At 36.5% G+C, this 8389-nt stretch overlaps 1 pseudogene; it reads left to right on the forward strand.

Annotated features, from left to right (window-relative positions):
• The first annotated feature begins 4047 nt into the window (after positions 1–4047).
• Positions 4048–4220, forward strand: LOC125121800 (uncharacterized; annotated as a pseudogene).
• The last annotated feature ends 4169 nt before the right edge of the window (positions 4221–8389 follow it).

Here is an 8389-nt window from a genome sequence, read left to right on the forward strand (position 1 = left end):
AGAAAAGGATTTTACATACATACAATATGCGTATGTACATATCATTAAAGACTTCCTTGCATCTTCTCTTTCAAATTTGCCACCTCCCACTTTCTCAGGGAACATTTTTAAAATTCAATCCATTTTGTTATGGAAAGAATACAGATTATTTGGAGAAAATACAGTGACAGAGTAGATAATAGGCATAACCTGAAATTCTTAATAATGATCCTTTACTCCTTTTGTCCAATTCAAAAGAAATAATGACTTAGATCATACAGACTAGACAAAGGGGCTGCACCCAACTACTGCAGTGAAACCGGCAGAAAAGAAAACCCTGAAGACACTTCTGTTCAAATTAATGCAAAAGCTAATTTTATAGCACACAGCATGATGAAGGAATGGCTAAATCGCAGGCCTCTGACATTTCTGACATTTTTGTCTAATACGTGGTTATAATACCCTTTTCTTAAAAATGTCTGGACCAGAGGAATTTTACAATCCACATGTTCAGTACTGTCCTAGCATTGGTGTTAAGATATGTAACCCCATCCCTAAGAAAAGCAGTGCTTTTCAGTAGTAATAACAAGGCAGCAATAGTAATGATAATAACAGCAACCCTTGAAAGGGTGCTTCTCACATGCCAAGCACTTTGCAAACATTTTCTAAATCCAGTCTCGGAAAAAAACCATGAAAGGTAGACATAAGCACAACCATGTTACAAAGGCAAAAAGAAGCTCAGAGAGTCGAGACGACCCATGCGTGGTCACAGAACCGGGTGTGAGTCTAAACCCTGATTCTAAACCATGCTATTATTTAAACTGTTACTTGTTCCACTAGAAGTATAAACAGACATCTCTACTTCAGTGGAAAGGGGATACACTTTCCAAGATTGATATTTTTAAGAAATTAATTCTTTCCTTGAACCTCTGTGATAGATGAAGAGTTGTTATTTTCCATCCAGTAGAAAACTAAATCAGAAGTTCCAGTTGTGGCTCAGCAAGTTAAGAACTTTACTAGTATCCATGAGGAGGCAGGTTAGATCCTTGAGTTAAGGATCCAACCTTGCTGAAAGCCGAGGTGTAGGTCACAGACATGGTTTGGATCTGGAGTTGCTGTGGTTGTGGCGATGCCAGATGCTGAAGCTCTGATTGGACCTCTAGATTGAGAACTTCCATGTGTAACAGGTGTGGTCCCTAAAAAAACAAAAAACCTGAAGTTCGCGTCATGGCACAGGAGAAATGAACCCAACTAGGACCATGAGGTTGTGTGTTTGATCTCTGGCCTCGCTCAGTGGCTTAAGGATCCAGTGTTTCTGTGAGCTGTGGTGTAACTTAAAGACGTGGATAGGATCTGGTGTTGCTGTGGCTCTGGTGTAGGCTGGCGGCTACAGCTCCAATTCAACCCCTAGCCTGGGAACATCCATATGCTGTTGTTGCAGCCCTAAAAAGACAAAAAACAAAAGACAAGAAAAAACCTAAATCAGAGTATTTCTGGGTATGTGGTGCCTCCCTAAAATTTAAACAAAATTTAAATAAACCAAATAAAGATGTGGGCAAGCTGAGAGGTCCAACCAAAAACCAGGAGAGAGAGTGTGTATATATGTGTGTGTGTGTGTGTGTGTGTGTGTGTGAATGTGTGTGAATATGAATAGATTCCAGAAAAATAAATCTTTTTAAAAATCAAGGGAAAAAAAAAAAAGGGTTTTTCTGCAGTACAACCTAGTTGCCATTCTGAGAAAACAAAATAACCCTCTAAGACAGGCTCCCCTACCTTTGTTGTTTGTTTGTTTTGTTTATGGCCAGGCCCATGGCCTGTGAATGTTCTGGGGCTGGGGATTGAAACCACGCCACAGCTGAGACCCAAGCTATAGCAGTGACAAGGCCAGGTCCTTACCAAGACCAGCTGTACCACTAGAGAATGGTCTACTACCTTTCATTAGCAGTCGGAATATCTCCCAACTCTCTTGCTAACTCTAACTTTACAAAACAAAAAATGTCCAAATGAAATTAGCAATGTCAAAAACCTCAATTTTTAATGTCAGTTTGAACTTTCTCAAATATTGAAATGTCCCCAGAGAGATCAACTCTGGGATCAAGCTCTGTCTCCCAGATTGTTTCTTTCACCCTAAAAACATAGCATAAAAACCCTTCTCAATTTAGAAATATTACTTTCTTCTGGGTTCTTCAAGTCCAGATTAATTAGCAAAGTGAAAAAAAATACCTTCCAATCTCCTTTTAGAGGTAGCTGAAAACGGCTGAGTTGGTTGTTTATACCTCAGTGTGGAAACAGAACTGCACAGGAGAAAAACTCCTAAAACCATGATTCTGTTCATCTCTCCAGCTATGATATGGTGGAAACAATTTACAGCCTTGGTGTGAATCAGACAGTGTCAAATGAGGAGAGTAGCATGCACTGTAAATACTTAGAGCTGTAAGGAACCATGGGGGGCAATGATTTATCTCAAAGCCCTCTCTTTCGTGGCTCTTGGGAAGAACAAAATGGAAAGGATATGTCTGACTGGGGCACCCAAGGGGAAGGGCTCAAGTTCTGTCTTTACTATTTAAAGCTGCTTGACCTTGCAACACTTAACTAACCTGAGCCTCAGTTGCCTCATATGTAAGGCAGAAACAATAATTCCTACATCTAGAGAGTTGCTTGAAGAATTAGAGATATGTTATTTAAAATGACTGGTTGATAATAAATGCTCAAGAGATGAAGAAATTTTGATGAAGATAGTTTGTGGCTTTTATAATATTAGACAACTATGGTTAGGGGCAGAGCAAAAACCAGAAGCCAGGACTGCCACCCAGACAAGTGCTCTTAATATGACCTCACAATGAAATTGTTAGAAGTAAGCTCTGCCTGCCTTCACTAGTGAGGTTTATGATTATTTTGTCTCATTTAATCCTTGTTCCCTGGAGCTCTTTGTTGATGGGTTTTTACTTGCTTGTTGTTTTATTATTTCTAGGTTAAAAGACAAATGATGAGAAGTGAAAGAGGTACACTTCCCTTGAAGTTACTGCAGAGGCTCCACTGAAAAAATGAGAGCTCTTGGCTGTGCCAAAGACTGAAATATGGGTCTCAGAACTCACAGGTGGGCAGCTGCAGGATACCGTCAATGCCCACACACCTGGAGAGTGAGAGGATCCCACAGCAATACACTCTGACCTAGATTCTGTGCCAAATGTCTCTTGCTCAGGGTCGATAGAGAAATCACAGTGCAGAGTCAGCCTCTTGCTAACATGTGCCAAAGAACACCTCTTAACTGAAGATGGGATTAAGAACTCTCAGAGAAACTTCAGCCAGGAGCCTGCAGTGCCTTGACTTGCTGGTTGTCAGGCTGCCATCACATAGGACATAATCCCAGGCTACGTGAGCCAAGATTCTGGAGAATTCTGCCCATGGACATCCATCCTAAATGACTGTCAAGATTTGTTCAACCATTTCTAAACTGGGCGTCTGCATTATTTTTACTTGTTTTCATTGGTTGTATTAAATATTGACTAGATAAAAAAATAAGATGCACGTGAATTCCTTAGTGATGCATGTGTACAACAAAGTCAATAAGTTACACATATACCTGTATCCACATGTTTGTAAATACATTCCTTGTCAGTCTCTTTTCGCATATAGGTTATTACACAGTGTTGAATAGTTTACCCTGTACTAAACAGTAGGCCCTTGTTACCTATTTTATATTTAGTAGTGTACACCTGAAACTAACACAACTTTGTAAGTCAACTATTCTCCTATGAAATTTACAAAAAAAAAAAAGTTTCACCACCCAATGCACTTAAAACGAAACAATAGCAACAACAGAAAAAAAATAGAGTATTTAGCAACCTCATAGGAATTTGACAAGTATATTTTGATTTTTAAAATATGAAAAGAAAAAGAAAGGTGATGTAAATACTTGTGCACCCACTACCAAGTTTTACCAAAAGGCTGGTACCCTTCCATCGGAGGGTTGTCTTAACCCAACCTCATCATGGCTATCTCTGCTCAGAGGTCAGTACAGTCTTCTCAGTGCATCACTGCCTTGCTCTTCTTTAAAGTTTTACCCCCATCGCTTCTCGGCCTTTTGGCTAAGATCAAGTGTAAAGTTTTACCCCATATGTGTTACAGTCCTAAGAAAATATTGTTAGTTTACATTGTATAGTCATGCTCTGTATTTTCCTACTGCTTGCAGTTTTTTTCCTTTTTTTAGTGTCGCTCCTGTGGCATATGGAGATTCCCAGGTTAGGGGTCCTATTGGAACTACAGCTGCCAGCCGACACGACAGCCACAGCAACACAGTATCTGAGCCACACCTGTGACCTACACCACAGCCCAGGCAATGCTAGCTCCTTAACCCACTGAGCGAGGCCAGGAATCGAACCCACAACCTCATGGTTACTAGTCATATTCGTTTCCACTATGCCACAAAGGGAACTCCCATTACTTGCATTTTTTAATATAATTTTATCCACATAGCATTTTAGTGTTTAACAGAATACTGGCAATAGTCCAACATTCTAGTTTTAAATTCAATAATTAGAACAGCCTTTGTATTTAGGAAAAGCACATAAAGTTCTAAGAAAAAACAAGTTTATTTGGAATGTAAGAAAGTTTTATTGTGACAGTAATCCTTATGCATTAACTTCCAATAAACTAATGAATTATAGCTATCTTTACCAAAATTCACTGCAATTGTGTAATTACTCGGCAATGGAACTTCAAGAGCTTTGTGAGAGAAACAAAGCAAGCATCCTCCGAAGTTTTTCCAGAGATAAGGTCAGTGCTTCCCTAATGTTTGTTCCTCCTGAGAATCAGCTCTCCTGTTATTTTAATTGTTATAACTCTGCAGTGTTTACGATTTTCTAGTATCCCAATATGTGAGTGTACCCCCATTTCTTCACTCATTATCCTGAGGTTGGACTTCTGAGCTGCCTCCAGTTTTACGCCCTGAACTTTCTGGGCTGTGTGTCCTGAAGCAAGTGAAAGAGTTTCCCAGCTTCCTCCTAAACTTTCCCACATAGAAGATGCCTTCAGAATCCATCTCTCATCACATCCTCACCGTAGTTACAAGCCCGTGCGAAATGTTATCTCCTCACGGTTTAGCTTGCATCTCCGTGATTACTAAGGAAGCTGAGCACATGTTCCTGTGTTTATGAGCCATTCATTCATGTTTCCTCTTTTCTTCTGTGAAATTCTATTCATGTATTTGACCCATCTTTCTATTGTGTTATTTTGTTGTTGTTTAATCTGTTCAGCTGAACTATAACACTTTGTTGGGTTTGTGTACTGCAAATATATTTTCCCTTTTGTGGGTTATATTTCTCTTTGTTTTAAAGCATTTGCTGATAAACATAGGCTCTTAATTTTATTTAGTGAAATGTATCTATTATTTCCTTTATGATTTGTGTGTTGTGCCCTGTTTAAAAAATTTTTTTATATACTGGGTGTTATAAATATATATTTTCACATTGTCTTATAAAAGTTTTATGATTTTTCCCTTCACATATGCCTTTAAACTTTCATATGTTTTCCAGTTGTTTCAACATATAAGTTTTAAAAAATCCATTCTTTACTTTCACTTAGCTGTTGTGCTAGCTTTGAACAAAATTAACTTTCCATATACATGTAGAAATTCCATATGTATGAGATTGCAACTAATCACACTGGTCTTTTCATCTGTCACTGCATCAGTACCACGTTATCTAATTTAGTATCAGTTTTGATTTCATTCTTCCTTATAGCTGAATAATATTTCATTATATATATAATGAAAAAATATATTATGTATATATGATGTGTGGGTGTGTAGGTGTGTGGGTGTATATGTGTGTATACACACATATACCACAACTTTTCTAAGCATTAATCCATTGATGAACAGTTTGTTTCCATCTCTTGACTATTGTAAATAATGTTGCAATGAACATGGTGGTGTATCCATTTATTTTCTGAGTTAGTTTTTTCATTTTATTTGCATTAATAGTCAGAAATAGAACTGCTGGATTATATCCAGTTATATTTTTAATTTTCTGTGGACCCTCCATACTGGTTTCCATAGTGGGTGCACCAGTTTACATTCCCGCATGCAGTGCACGAGTTCCCTTTTCTCCACATACTCACTAGCATTTGTTATCTCTTGTCTTTTTTATAACAGCCATTCTAAGAGGTAAGAGGTAATATCTCACTATTATGATCTGCATCTCCTTGATGATTACTAATGTCGAGAATTTTCTCACATGCCGATTGGCCATCTGTAGGTCATCTTTGGAAAAATGTCTGTTCAGATCCTCTATTTTATAATTGGATTGTTTATTTTTTGCCATCTAGTTTTATGAGTTCTTTATATATTTCGGATATTAACCCATTATCAAAAATATGATTTATAAAAATTTTCTCCCACTTAGAAGGTTGCCTTTTTATTTTCTTGTTAGTTTCCTTTGCTGTTCAGGTTTTGAGTTTTATATAGTCCCACTCATTGATTTTTGCTTTTGTTGCCTTTGCTTTTGATGTCAAATCAAAAAAAAAAATTTTGAAACCAAAACTAATATCAAGGAAATTTCCACCTATGTTTTCTTATAGGACTAATGTGTGCAAGTCTTAAATTCAAGTCTTTCATCCATTTTGAGTTAATTTTTGCGAATGAGGTAGCATAGCAGTCCAGTTTAATTCTTTTGCATATAGCCATTTTTCCCAACACCAAGTATTAAAAACACTATCTTCATTATACAATCTTCATTCCTTTGTTACAAATTAATTGACCATATATGAGTGGGTTTATTTCCAGGCTCTCTATTCTGTTCCATTGATTTATGTGTTCATTTTTACGCCAATAGCATACTGTTTCAATTACTATAGTTTTGTAATGTAATTTGAAATCAAGAAGTTTGATGCCTTGGTCTTCCACAAGATTGCTTCGGTTATTTAGGGTCTTTTATAGTTCAATACAAATTTTAGGATTGTTTTTTGCTTTCAATGAAATATGTCATTGGAAGTTTGATAGGGGGTGCGTTGAATTTGTAGGTTGCTTTGGGTAATTATGAACATTTAAAAAATATTAATGCTTCCAAAGCATGAGCTTGGAATATCTTTCCATTTATTTGTCTCATCTTTAATTTCTTTCATCAATGTCTTTGAGTTTTTAGTGTACAAGTCTTTCACCTCCTTGGTTAAATTTATTCCTAGGTATTTGATGATAGTTTTATTTATTCCTTTCCCAATGTTAATTCCTTCATTTGCATTTTTTGTGTTTTTGTTTCTTGGTTTTCTATTTTATGGGGTTTTGTTTCCTTACTAAAATAGCTTGGACTTCAAGTATAATATTGAATTGAAGTGGAGATGGTTGACAACATGTTTTATTCCCGACCTTAAAAAGAATCCTTTTAATCTTTTACTATTAAGTGCAATGTTTCTCATAGCTTTTCTATAGTTATTTTTATTGCATTGATGATATTTATTTGATTGCTAAAGTACTTAGAGATTGTATCATAAATGCATATTGAATTTTGGTGAGTTCCTTTCGGGCCTCTCATTATTGAGACTTTAATCTGCTAATGTGGTGAATTAAATTATTTATAATGTCAAGTCAACTGTGCAGTACTGTTATAAGCCCAAATTAGTCATGATGTGCCATCTTTTTATGTTGTAATCAGTCAGTTAATGTTTTTAGAATTTTTGCATGCATGCTCATAAATGATATTGGCCTGTAATTTTCCTTTCTTGTACTGGCCTAGTTGGGCTTCACAAGAAAATGCTAGTCTCATAAAATGCATTGCACACATTCCATATTTGTCTGTATTCTGCATTGTTTTGCAGTTTTGCAATATGGTAATAATTTTTTATTGCTTTGTTTTGTTTTGTTTTTAATTTTTTTTTAGGGCCGCACCTGTGGCGCATGGAAGTTCACAGGTTATGCGTCAAATCAGAGCTACAGCTGCCAGACTATATCACAACCACAGCAATGTGGAATCTGAGCTGCATCTGCAAACTACACCACAGCACACAGCAGTGCCAGATCCTTAACCCACTGAGCAAGCCCAGGGATTGAACCCACATCTTCATGGATCCTAGTCAGGTTCATTATCTTTGAGCCATGATGGGAACTCTGGTAATAATTTGTTTATTGCATGTGGGTAGAAATCACAGGTAAGAACTCTTTAGTCCTGATAGTTCCAATGAGGAGATATTTTTAATTATTCTTTAATTTCTTCTGTACCTATATGACTATTAAGGCTTTCTGGTTTTCCTTGAGTCATTTTTGTTAGATAAGTTTTTTTTCTAGAAATTCCTTCTTCTCTCATCAAAACTTTCAGGTTTATTTACATAAAGTTATTAATATTATACTATTTTTTTAAATATCTGTAACTTTTGTAATTGTTTCTTTTTTATTCCTAACATTGCTTATTTGAGCTTT

The sequence above is a fragment of the Phacochoerus africanus genome, chromosome 2 (genome assembly GCF_016906955.1).
Source record: "Phacochoerus africanus isolate WHEZ1 chromosome 2, ROS_Pafr_v1, whole genome shotgun sequence".
Classification (NCBI taxonomy): Eukaryota; Metazoa; Chordata; class Mammalia; order Artiodactyla; family Suidae; genus Phacochoerus; species Phacochoerus africanus.